Genomic DNA, 12,411 nt, shown 5'->3' with positions numbered 1-12,411 from the left:
AAAAATGTGACAACTGCCAGATTTCTGCTAGTAGTGTCCACTTGACTAGATATTTATGTAAAAAAAAATAGTTTATACAGTGTGGCCAAAATGAGATATTATTTTATTAAAAGAGATGATGAAATACACATTTTTTACTGTTTCTAGTTGTTAAATCACAGTATTATAGAAAATATTTTTCAATAATATTTCCTAACTATTGTCTCCTAATGTTTCCCTGTATTTCTCGTGTGTTGAGTAGAATTGTAATTATGTTTTCTCTACCACCAGTATAGAGTGAGGCATCTCTAGACGGTTATTCAGTTGATTGAGTTCACAAGATTGAAACAGGATCCTTTTGATGCCAGGATGCAGGTGAAACAGACTAAAATATTTATTAAACCTGCAGTCAAAGTAAGGTATTGTCTTGGGGTGACTTTATGATGTGTATCCCATATCACTGCCCCATGCCCAGAAATTAATTTTGTGCCTTTTTATGGCTTTAAACTGAGCCTGAGAGGGGGGAGGAAAACCTGAGCAAAATTTCTTCAAAGCAGTTTGCAGCTTGTTCAAGGTCACACAGAGATAGAGACTATCTTTTAGCTGCGGCAGCAGAGCGAGAGTGGGGAATACACCCGGCTTGCTTTCGGCCAGTTTTTCAGCTCCTTTTTCTTTCTCCAGAGAGAGACAGAGAGCTGAAATTTTGTTTTCCCTGGGACTTTGTTTTTTCTTTTTTTTTCCCTCTGCTGGACTGTTGCAACATCAGAATACATTGGGAGGAATTTCCACCAAGGCCTTGGCCCTGGAGGTGGGCCCACCACCATGTCCCAGCTCCAAGGAGGGGGAGAGAGAGATCTACAGAAGGACTCTGAAATTTTCCCAGGTTTCTCTCAGCAGAGTGAGAGGTTTTATTATTTAGCATTATTATCCTTTTCCTGTGTGTTTGTTAAATAAATAGCTTTTATCTCTTTCACTTTCCTTCGAGGAAAATTCATCTTTTCCCGAACCTGGTGGGGGAGGGATGGTTGTAGCCTGCCTTCTCTCAGAGGATATATTTCCAAATTTGGCCAAACCGGAACAGGTGTCCAGAGCTGGAATGAATCCAAGCGTTGAGTCAGGAAGCACTCTAGAACTCGGTGCTAAATGAGTGATACCTATTGCATTACCAAGTGGAGTATCCTTGTTTCATGTAGGATATTGTATGCATACATGTTGTATTCATGTAGCAGGTAACTGCTTGTTGATTAATACTTATCATATTCGAAGGAGATTTAAAAGTTATCTGCTGCTTAATTCATAGGTTTACAGCCAGATGGGACTGTTAGAATCTGCTATTCCCATTCCTTTTATAACACAGGTGAACCAGTAAATATAATCTCTGAAATGAATCAAAATATCTATTTCATCTGAAACATTTTTATAAGTATGTAATCTTGATTCTAAATTAATAGCTACCATATTCCTAAATTTGATAATTGATGCACATTTTCAGACTTCCTACAACTCAACCCTTTTGTGAATAATTTCTAGTTTTTAAGCACTCTTTTTGGTGAAACCATCAGATTTGGATACAGTATTTTACGAATGTTCTGCTAATATTATAAATTAAATAAAAAATTATAAAAGGAGAAGGATGACACCATTTTCCTGCCCCTACTTAATATAGCTTTTCATTTGAGAGTATTATTTTTACAGATGCTCTTTTTATCACTGAAAAATGACACATTCTAAGTCTGCCTTTTGTAATATACCATGGAAATCAATAAAAATTTTGAGCCTATGAGCTATATAATCTAAAGTTAAAACAAGTAAAACCACCCCCACAGACCAGATTCAGTGATGCAAACAGATAAAATTGAACTAAGCACTGCAATACCATTCAGTGAGAGAGAAGTTCAGTAGTGATTTGTTTCCCGAGTTGCTGGTTTCAAAACAGTCTTTTTAGCTATGAGCCAAGTGTGAATGTATCAATATTTATTCATAATTTCTCTCTGGATCTTCAAAGAACTTTTTTATTGCTGTGTTGGAAAATATTTGTCAATATGTTAGAGCTAATGCAGAGTCAGGTGAAATATGACATAGACATGCAAGATATTGAGTCTGGAAGAATTTTATTTAATAAATATTCAAATTGAAGAAGAAGAAATAGCGGGGATAATTTTAGTGACAATTTTAGTGACATTAAATATCTAATTCTGATAAATATTTGAAAGTATTTTTGCTTACAGTTTGTTTCTGGGTGGGGTTTATTAGGGAGAGAGGAAAAGAAAGGGAAATGTCAGAAGTAGGGGAGAGAAAAGTATAGGCTGAGGTAACATTATTAGATTTTTTAAATTACCTTTTGAAGAGAAACACTCACCAGGAGATTAGATTCTTGTAGTCAGCTGCTTTCATTAATTAAAGGTATTTGTAACCATACATTTCGTTTCATGGACATTTGCTAGCAGCAGATAGCTTAGCTCTTTGTTTTTGATAAAGAACGACTGTGTTGAAGAGACATTCAGTGAAGCAAAGGCTAAACTCAGCTCTTCCAGATCCTGAATACACTGCAGTGTTCCATGTTGCATTACCAGGAATATATTTTAAACCTAGAGAAAATTTCCTAAGGAAAAAAACAAAGGCCATTCTTACAATACTATTCCCTCTGATACTTTGACATGTGCTCTTCTGAAGCAGTTTTAGAACAGCTCTCAGTTATTGAATAACATGGTGTGCTGCTTTCATCTGGAGTAAAGTTAACTTTCCTCCCAGAGGCTGGTATGGGGTTGTGTTTCGGCTTTGTGCTGAACACAGGGTTGATAATACAGACATGTTTTTGTTATTGCTGAACAGGGATTACACAGAGCCAAGGCCTTTTTTGTTTTTTGTACTGCCACGCTGGCAAGGAAGTTGGGGGTGCATGGGAGGCTGGGAGGGGATGCAGCCAGGACAGGTGACCCAAACTGACCAAGGGGATATTCCAGACCATATGACACCATGCTCAGTGTATAAAGTGAGGGGAAGGAGGTAGAGGGGGATGTTTGGAGTGATGCTGCTTGTCTTCCTAAGTCACCGTTACACAGGATGGGACCCTGCTCTCTTGGAGAAGAGGGCTGAACACCTGCCTGCCCATGGAAAGCAGTAAATGAATTCCTTGTTTTGCTTTGCTTGTGCACACAACTTTTCCTTTCCCTATTGAGCTGATATTATCTCAACCCGAGTTTTCTGGCTTTTACTCTCCCGATTCTCCCCCTGGTGGGGCAGTGAGAGAGTGGCTGTGTGGATCTTAGTTGCTGGCTGTGGTGAAACCATGACAGATGTCTGATCATGAGCTTAGTGTATTCTTCTTAATGTCTTTATTTCCAAACCTAGCACCAACACATAGCTTTTCTTGCCTTTGTTTTTCATAAAGGGAGGTCACATATTTATCTTAGTAGTAGATTTAACTGGAGGTAATCAAATTGATCATGTTCAATTTGTTTCCTTATACTTTGTTGGTCTTTGTCTTCAGTAATTATTTTGTCCCCGCTCCCACTAATGGGAGAGTGAGTGAGCGGATCACATCTGGATTACAATCGCTGTTACAGAAACATACAGATTTTCTGTAGATCGGGTGTCTTATTGGCAAGCCCCGTGAGGATAACCTAAGACACCTTACCTGGCATTATATACTTGTAATTAGAAAACCAAATCCTGTAAAAAAAAAAATTACAAAATTGTTTTAGCAAGAACTGGTATTCAGCTGAAATATTTTCTTCCCCATTTGATAAATTTCAATCCAAAATAATAATTGACAAGAGAAATGAAGCAGTATTCCAGTTTTTATATGAAGTGAAAAAATGCAGATTTTTTTGGAAGACAACACTATACATCATCACTTACATCAACCAATGTTAACACTCAGGAAATTATTAAATAAATCCTTTTTGAGCTGTGACAAAACAGCAGTGAGCCCTGCTTATATGAGCTAGCAATTTCTGATCTTAAAAGCTGCAAATAATTCAGTATAATTTTGAATTGTGTTGGTTAGCTACAGTCTTGACTATGTTTAAATATATTTATTATTCATTACTGCATTTTTCAAATGGTTCTTTTTTAAAAATCTTGCATTGAACTGCTGAACTTAAACTTTCTGTAAGATTTATGCCAATTCCAATGTGACCATACACACAAAAATATCACACAAACAAAGCCTTAAGATACAAAGATATTTCTTTAGATGATGAATTAAAAGTTTGATTTTGCTTCCTATTAAACTATTTATTTAGTTTTTTTTTTTTCTTACATTAGAAACATGCGTATGACAGTTTTAGAGAGTAGACTTTCTTTTGAACCCTAAACTTTTCTCTTGGGTCAAAGAATGTTAGAAGACAGAATAAATAAGATCTTTATGATAATTAGGCCAGTTATACAACACATATACATAAAAGGAAAAATTACAGCAGTCACAGTGGAGAGTTTCTACTACTAAATACAGGCTTTAATACTATATGATGGGTTTTTTAGAAGTAGCTACTAAATATTTTTTTTAACAAGGGATATAGAACTGTTTAGTTGTACAAAATAGAGCACATATTTTCTGTGAGTCAACAAATTTTTTTTTGACATAGCATAAGGTATTAGATTCCCACTCTAGTAAACTAAGCTGAGTCACTGCAAGATAGGCATGTTCTACAAAAGCAAAGAGTTCCAGGAAATTAATTCAAGATCTTCCATCTTGACCATCCTCACTGTTTAGATATTACTGAATTCCATAACTCTGGTTTGGATTGCTTATGATGGCTTTCTCTAAAACAAATCTGATTTGTACACCATTCCTGAGATGCAACTAATATCTTGGTGAGGTAGGGCAGGTCATAACCTCAACTCTGTCACAAGCAGTGCAGACAGAAGGCAAATTACATTCCCTGGTCTTGGGGACAAGAACTAGTGTCTGACTTCTGCAAAGCAACACACTCTTAACTTCCCTTACCTGTGATAAGCATACAGATTATACCTGACACAGAAGATCAGGATGAAGTGATTTAGAAAATGCAGTTTCTCTGTTTTCTAATGCTCAGTACTGGTAGAGCCTTCATCTTTTATACAGCAGTGTCTGTGTTCCAGATTAATTCTGCATTTTCCATTAAAAAATCATTGCATGAGTAAAAATATGTAACGTTGGGAATGAAGGAGAGAAGCCAGAACTCCCCTATTCCTACCGGACTTCAGTAAATTCCGAGACTGTTTTTCATTTTTCCTGGGGTTTTTTTAGGTCTTGGCCCCATGAATCTTGCATACTTTTCTGTCCACTACACTGCACTAGATTTAACATGAGGGATGAGGGTACCTCAGACACACACTTCTTAACCAGAGAAGCCTGTTCAAAACTACTTTCCTTCACTGTTCAAAATGTCAATGATCTTTCAATTCTCTAGCAAAAAGGATTACCTCAACAATTATTAATACTGAATTTTAACATATTAGTTGCCAAAACTCCAATATAAGACTGAAATGGCATGTAAAAGCTCCACTAGAATATACGTTTCACTGACTTGACAGTGCTGAGTCTCACTTTATATTTTTGGTCTTTCCCTGGACAGAGCTGGTTTGAGCTTGTAAAAAGTCCCCAGTGAGCAATTGTCTAATGCTTGGCTGTTGTAAATGAAGCCTTGGGAAAACTACATATGGAAAATATCTGATGCCCCCAGGCAGTCACTTCATAATAAACAGGAGCCCTTTCTGTCAGCTAAGGCTGGGGAGGCTGTTGTGCAGCTGTAAGACTTTAGCAGGTAACTGAAAAGAAGGGAGCAGATTGGTAAAAGACAATATAATTAAATTAACAGTGTGTGATAAAATCTGACATAACCAAAAGAATCCTCCACTATGAGCATTATATACTTCTAGCAAAAAAACACAGGATGGTGCTAACAAGTTGCAACCTGGCATGCCCAATTATGCTTAAGGAAAATAAATCTGTTAATTTTGGGGTTCAGAGGAACTTTAGCTGGGTGAGAACAGGACCATAGGCAAGGGAGACACACTAGGGTGTCTTACGTAGCAACTGTAACCATACTGTTAAGTGAAGCTTTCCCACATTAATCAGATAATGTTGACTGTATTGTTCAAATATTAGCTGGATAAACAAGGAAGTCTTGTTTTTATGTGTCTGATAAGTTCCCTTTTGCCTATAACAAGACTTGGAGTGCAACTCCAGAACATGTTTACACCAGCTCCCTCATGTACATAGAGTTTTATTTTCAGTTTCTGGATCCCATTGTGGGTTAATAAGACTTGACCCCTGTTCATATATATCCATTTCAGCAACAGCAAGCCATAAATGTAGATATGAAGAAATTTATATTTTGATAATGGAGGCATCTTCTATCATTAGGCACATCTGAAGGCAATATTCGCTCTGTGAGCTCTTTTGTGCTGCAATTTCTGTCCAAGTCACACTTTGCACTGTGCTTTAATTTCACTTTAATTTAATTTCATTTCATTAGCACTATATAATTGATAGAGGAAGGAAGCTTTCAGAGCTGAAACGGTGGTTAAAAGATTGGATCTTACAGCCTGAATAATGCTCAAATTCAATTTTGGGACTGGTACCAAGATATGACCTTACTCAGAAGTTGTTTAGGAGAGTTCTATCTTGCTCATCCAGATACTACCCTAGGGCCACTCTGAACACTTTGACTGTATAAACAAGCAGATACTTGGAATGTTCCTTTATACATTCTGGTTCACTCTAGTAGATGTAGCCTCTGTGTATTACCATTTGTCAGTCACCAGGGAATAAGACAGGGGGCTCAAAAAGAAATCAGGGAACACAGATTCAGTATCTTTCTCTCACAAGTGAATGTCATATCCATTACATGAAAAAAATGCTTTCACGTCTGTTCTTCTTCTGATCAAATGGATATAATCATTTGATTATAAGATACCTAAGCTTCAGCAAAACAATGTGATGTGCACTTGTATAGACTAGCTTAGAACCCTTGCCCCACCAATTTTATTTAATTAGCATTCGTAGTAATAGTCTGTGATTACGCAAGAAATTCCTCCTATGCTGCTGACTTTAACTGGACTCAGTAAAATCTGAGTATGTTAGGATAGGGTGAGCAGACCTCTGGGAATTTAATTACAGAGTGAGGATGATGTAGGGGATCTCAGGAGGTCATCTAGTCCATCCCTCTGCCCTACGGCAGGAGTATTTACACTAATGTTATGCCTGACAGATATGTGTCAAATTGGTTCTTGAAGACTTTGAGTGACAGAAATTGCACAGCTGAAATCTATTCCAGCTTTCCAACACTTTTTATTACTAAACACTGTGGAATTTCTGTGTGGTTTTGCTATTGTTTTTGTAAGGCCCTACGTAATTCTTCTGAACTGTAACTTAAACCATTATTTACTGGTTTATTTACCATTAATACATAATATGAAAACATATTTGATTATTCAAATAAAAAATATGGGGAGGTTTCCCCTCTAGTAAACATGTAATGTCTAGTCCCTTGCTATTTCATACAGCAAATACTACCTTGTATCTTTTGGTCTCAGAAGAATTTTTATTAAAAGCCTAAGGAAGAATTAATCTGGTCTGTTATAGATCTGCATGTAACCTAAGTACCTAAGTTTTTTCACAGACTGGAAGACAGAAAACAGCCATACAGTGGTGCAGGTTTCCAGGATACAAAAAAATATGTGAAGAAGAAACAGAAAAAAATAATGATAAACTATAAAGTGCGGCTTTCAAACTTATTCGGTACTTGTATGCACAGACTGGTGATTATTTAAATACCTATGCATTAACCATTTATTTTATGTGCGGTTTTCTGCATTCATTCACATCCCTTCCCAGTCATATTTTATAGTCTGATTATGAAAATTCTATCAGAAAAGATTAGTAAGAAAAGTTTATGAAGATATCAGAAAATAGTTTGGAGAAAAAAGAAGCAGAGAACAGTATTGATTGAACCAAATGAAAGAAAGCTAGGACATAGGGGAAATATGAGATGTTCAAAACAAAATTAATATTTTGCTGAAGGTTATATGTATCCTCTTTCTAGAAATATATTTTGAGCATGAAATAAATAAGAAAACAAACGAACAGTGTATTGTGTGAATAAGGAAGAAAATGTCAGAAGTAATAAAGAGAATGAAAGAGATAGTTTCAATGCATTAAATACAAAGAAAAAGTGAGGGTTAGAATGACTGTAATGAGCAAAAAAAAGAAGAGAATAATAAAATAGAATAGAATAACATAAAAATAAAATAAGATAAAACAAAAAAAAAATAAAGCATTCTGTGAAAAAAAGAAAAAAAATAGAAACTTCCATAGGGGCTGAGAAAAAAATAAAAATATTTCTAGAAGGAACATTTTTTTCAGGAAGAAAGGAGGTGACTGGGACTGCAAAGTAAGTTAGAAGCAGCCAATTCATTTTCCTTGTATAACATCCTTGAGGTACAACTAATCTGTAGGTGAGCTAGGGCAAGACTCAATAATTTTCAGGCAAAATTTCCAAACAGTTAAAGATACTGCGTCTCAAAGAGTAATGCTGCTTTTCACACATCTTTCCACCCAGATTCCATATAGTAAATAACTCTTTTGAGCAGCATTTGCTTATCTACTTCTTTTAAACATGAAATAACTTGAAGATAGAAGGAATTGTTCCCTCAGATGTTCCTTTTGGTATTTTCAGATTTTTTTCCTGTGATGTCCTCTGCTAGTGCTTCACATTAAGCACAGACAAACTCCCAATATTTTCTTTCTGAAACATATAGGAGAGGTGCATGAATTTAAACTCAACAATGATAGAAAGTTTATACCCAGATATCACTTCTGGATGAAATGGAATAACTGTCTCTGTTATGTTCATGATGCTTTCATTTTAATATTAATTCATTAATGTTAGAATTCATTGTTTCATTTTGAAAACGTAGATATAGAATGACATTTCTAGATATTTCTAGGTATTAATGTAGTACATAAAATTGATTTTTATCAGTGTATGTAGGTAAGTCATTTAGATCAGGTCACTGAAAAATAGCCATGTATTTATGGAAGCTAGCAGAGAAATACTCTCTTATTCTACTTTTAGATTTGCACCCTGATTGTTCAATAATGACAAATTCTCTCTCATTTCTATTTTTATCACTCACAAATATCCAAATTCTCCATAGCTTTTTCAAGCGCATCAGAAGTAGATACACTGTATTACTTACAACAAACTGTACAAACCAGAAAGAGAGCTTGCATGAGAATTATTGCAATGGCTAAGATGGGAGTGCAAAACCAAGAGAGAAAAACAAAATGAACAAAATGCCTTTTTTTATTATTTTTTTTTATTCCAGGGTTTCCCTGAATTGTATTCTAGAATGATCAAGTGTTTGAGAACTAGCAATTTCTCATTTTAACATACAGGTTTAGAAAGAAGAACTGAGTGCTTTAAATCTTTTAAAAACAAACATACAAACAAACAAAACCCCCCAAAAAATCCACAAAGATCGAAACATAATCCTCCTTCCCTAAGTGGTTAATTTCAATGGATAGAACAATTAGATGTGGTTCGCTGTAATACAATATTTCCTTTGTTGATAATCCCAGACATTGCACACTTCAGTTTTCTAAGTTTTTTGACAACAAAACACCTATTGTATCAGCATGTTTTTGTACAAGTGTAAGTAAGCCATTGGGTAAGTACTAAATCAGGTAAATCATGTTACTGGTCATGTTATTTGACTGACTTGATTGGATTATTTACTTATTTACATCATTTGTTTATTTTTGTGCATAGTATAATGCCTTGAATCCATAAAAATAATGACAAATATTATCTTGTGTTTTCTTGGGCTATATGCCTATTATATTAGCTTTGGAAGCAAAAATCCTGGAGTGGAAAATTATCTCCTGCAGTGATAGGAATTAGTTGTCCATGAAGCTCATGCACAGGAAAATCACCTGCACAGACATCTGCTCAGTTTTGACTCCCGGACTTTGTAATCTTAGAAATCTTTTTGCATTTGTTTGTGACTTTTATTAGGTACAAAATATTTGAACATGCACATATACTTGTATATATTTACCAAGTCAGTATTATACCTCCTTTCCTTACTTCTTTTCTTTATTTCCTAATTGTGGCACTAAGAAATATTTCATTTCTAAGTTCAAATTTAATTGGTGGCTTTTAGAGTAATTTTCCCACCTCTATGCACCGAAATCTCCATTCGTTCAAATGACTTCAAATCCTGGAAACATTTTGTGCAGAGGAATTTGTGGAACCTTTTTATTTCTAGGAAAAGAAAAACAACATGAGAAGGGGCGGGGGGGGAAATAGAAGCTTAGTAAAAGAGTAAAAAATAAAGCTTTGATAGATGTCAGAATGTACTCAGAACAATTTTCAACTCTGTTCTTACATAGCAAAGGTGAACTAGTACAGCAACACATATATTCAACAAAGATAAAGTAAGCATAAATTTTAATGTAAATCATTTATTGAAATTGATTTTTTAAAAGTTCTTCAAAGGTCAATCAATTAACTACATACAATAGAATTATTCCTCTCCAGCAAAGAAAGCACAAAATCTGTACTTTCAAACAAAGATTGCATTAAAAAAAAGGTTATTCTTTGTCTGGATTTAAAGAATGAACAGATTTCAGTAGAATAAAATTTGACAGTCTGTTTTTGTTTTATTCCACTACAAGAAATATCTATTGTGGTATCTTGGTTTCACATAGACCTTGTTAAGCAGCTTTTTAATGCCATTTTAGTCTAAGAGGGAACAAAGTGGGTACGTAAATAAACTGTTTAAAAAATTCAGCATTGACAGTGCATTATTCAGCTGCATGTCATTTTGTGTACCTATATTAATAAAATTAAAAACATATTTACAATTCAGTCAATCATTTCTTATTCATATAATTTATGAAAGACAATCTTCACCTTCAATCTTTGTAAAACAAATGTTAAAATTAAATTATAATTATTAAAATCCAGAAGTTGTTGTCTTTCTCTCAGACTGCATGGTGTTTTACCATAGCAGTGTCTTGATGCTATTGATCAAGTGACAAATTAAGATAGATTGTGCTGAGCAGATGGGGTGATTTTTAAGATGGTAAACTAGATTGCAGAGATTGTTGCAGAGACAGAGGCAGAGACTTCCTTTGAGAATACCTTCTTACCTGTATTCTTATAGTCACTTCTGCCTTAGCTGTTGAAAGGTATTATATGGTAACAGTGAACATAGAATCATGTGATGTTAAAGCCTCAAAGCTACCATGACTGGTATTTTTCACACTAGTGAAATACTCCTTTTGTAAGTTCAAAGAATTGCACTAGCTAGATGCATTGTCATCATCAAGGAAAGTAGCAAAGAAGGAAAAAACAGCAACCCACAAAAAGCAACTAACCGTTCATATAGATAATATACACAGAACAATTTGTGCTGGATGTGGCTGGGACAGGGTTAACCTTCATCATATGTTTTGGATTTATGCTCTAAACAGTGTTGGTAGCATGGGGGTGTTTCAGCTATTGCTGAGCAGGGCTTGCACTGCCTCAAGGCCTTTTCTGCTTCTCACCTCACCCCAACAAGGAGGATTGGCATGCACAAGGAGCTGGGAGGGGACACTGCTAGGACAGCTGATGCTAACTGACCAAAGGGATATTCCAGACCATATGACATCATGTTCAGCATATAAAACTATGGCAAGAAGAAGGAAAGGGAGGACATTTGGAGTGATGGCCTTTGTCTTCCCAAGTCACCATTACATATGTTGGAACCCTGCTCTCCTGGAGAACAGGGCTGAACACCTGCCCGCCTGCGGGAAGCAGTGAATGAATTCCTTGTTTTGCTTTGCTTGTGCACATGGCTTTTGCTTTTCCTGTTAAACTGTCTTTATCTCAAACCACAACTTTTCTAGCTTTTGCTCTTGCAATTCTCTCCCCCATTGCACTGGGGTAGAGTTAGTGAGTGGCAGTGTGGGACTGAGTTGCTGGCTGGGGTTAAACCACAAGAGCCATTTATTACACCAATATTGAAAATACAATCTAAGAATATTGTTGTCTTTGTGTCATGCAAGATTCTTTTATATCTAGCTCGACATCTAATTTTTAGGTACTTGAGTAACAACACCTGCACCACATTTTCACTGCAAGCCCTAGCCTACAGATTTGTTGTCCATATTCAGCTCCTTGAGATCAGCAGTGAAAAATGAAAAAACTTACAGCTCAAGTCTTTTGACACTGTGTAGTGGTTTGGTCCAAAATACTCACTACTATTTACCTTCTGTGAGATAAGAATTAGGAGAAAAGCAAAGCAGGCACCAAACTTGAAAGAATATAAAGAAGTTTATTAACAGACCTAAAAGAGGGGAAAAAAAAAAAATCATACCACACCTTCAGAACTCTTCTCCTCCCCCCACCTTTCTCCCTTCTCCCAGTGACAATGTAAACAGACACCCCTTGA

This window comes from Corvus brachyrhynchos, unplaced genomic scaffold (genome assembly GCF_000691975.1).
Source record: "Corvus brachyrhynchos isolate BGI_N302 unplaced genomic scaffold, ASM69197v1 scaffold71, whole genome shotgun sequence".
NCBI lineage: Eukaryota > Metazoa > Chordata > Aves > Passeriformes > Corvidae > Corvus > Corvus brachyrhynchos.
The sequence above is the reverse complement of the archived record's forward strand: the minus strand, read 5'-3'. Positions refer to the sequence as shown.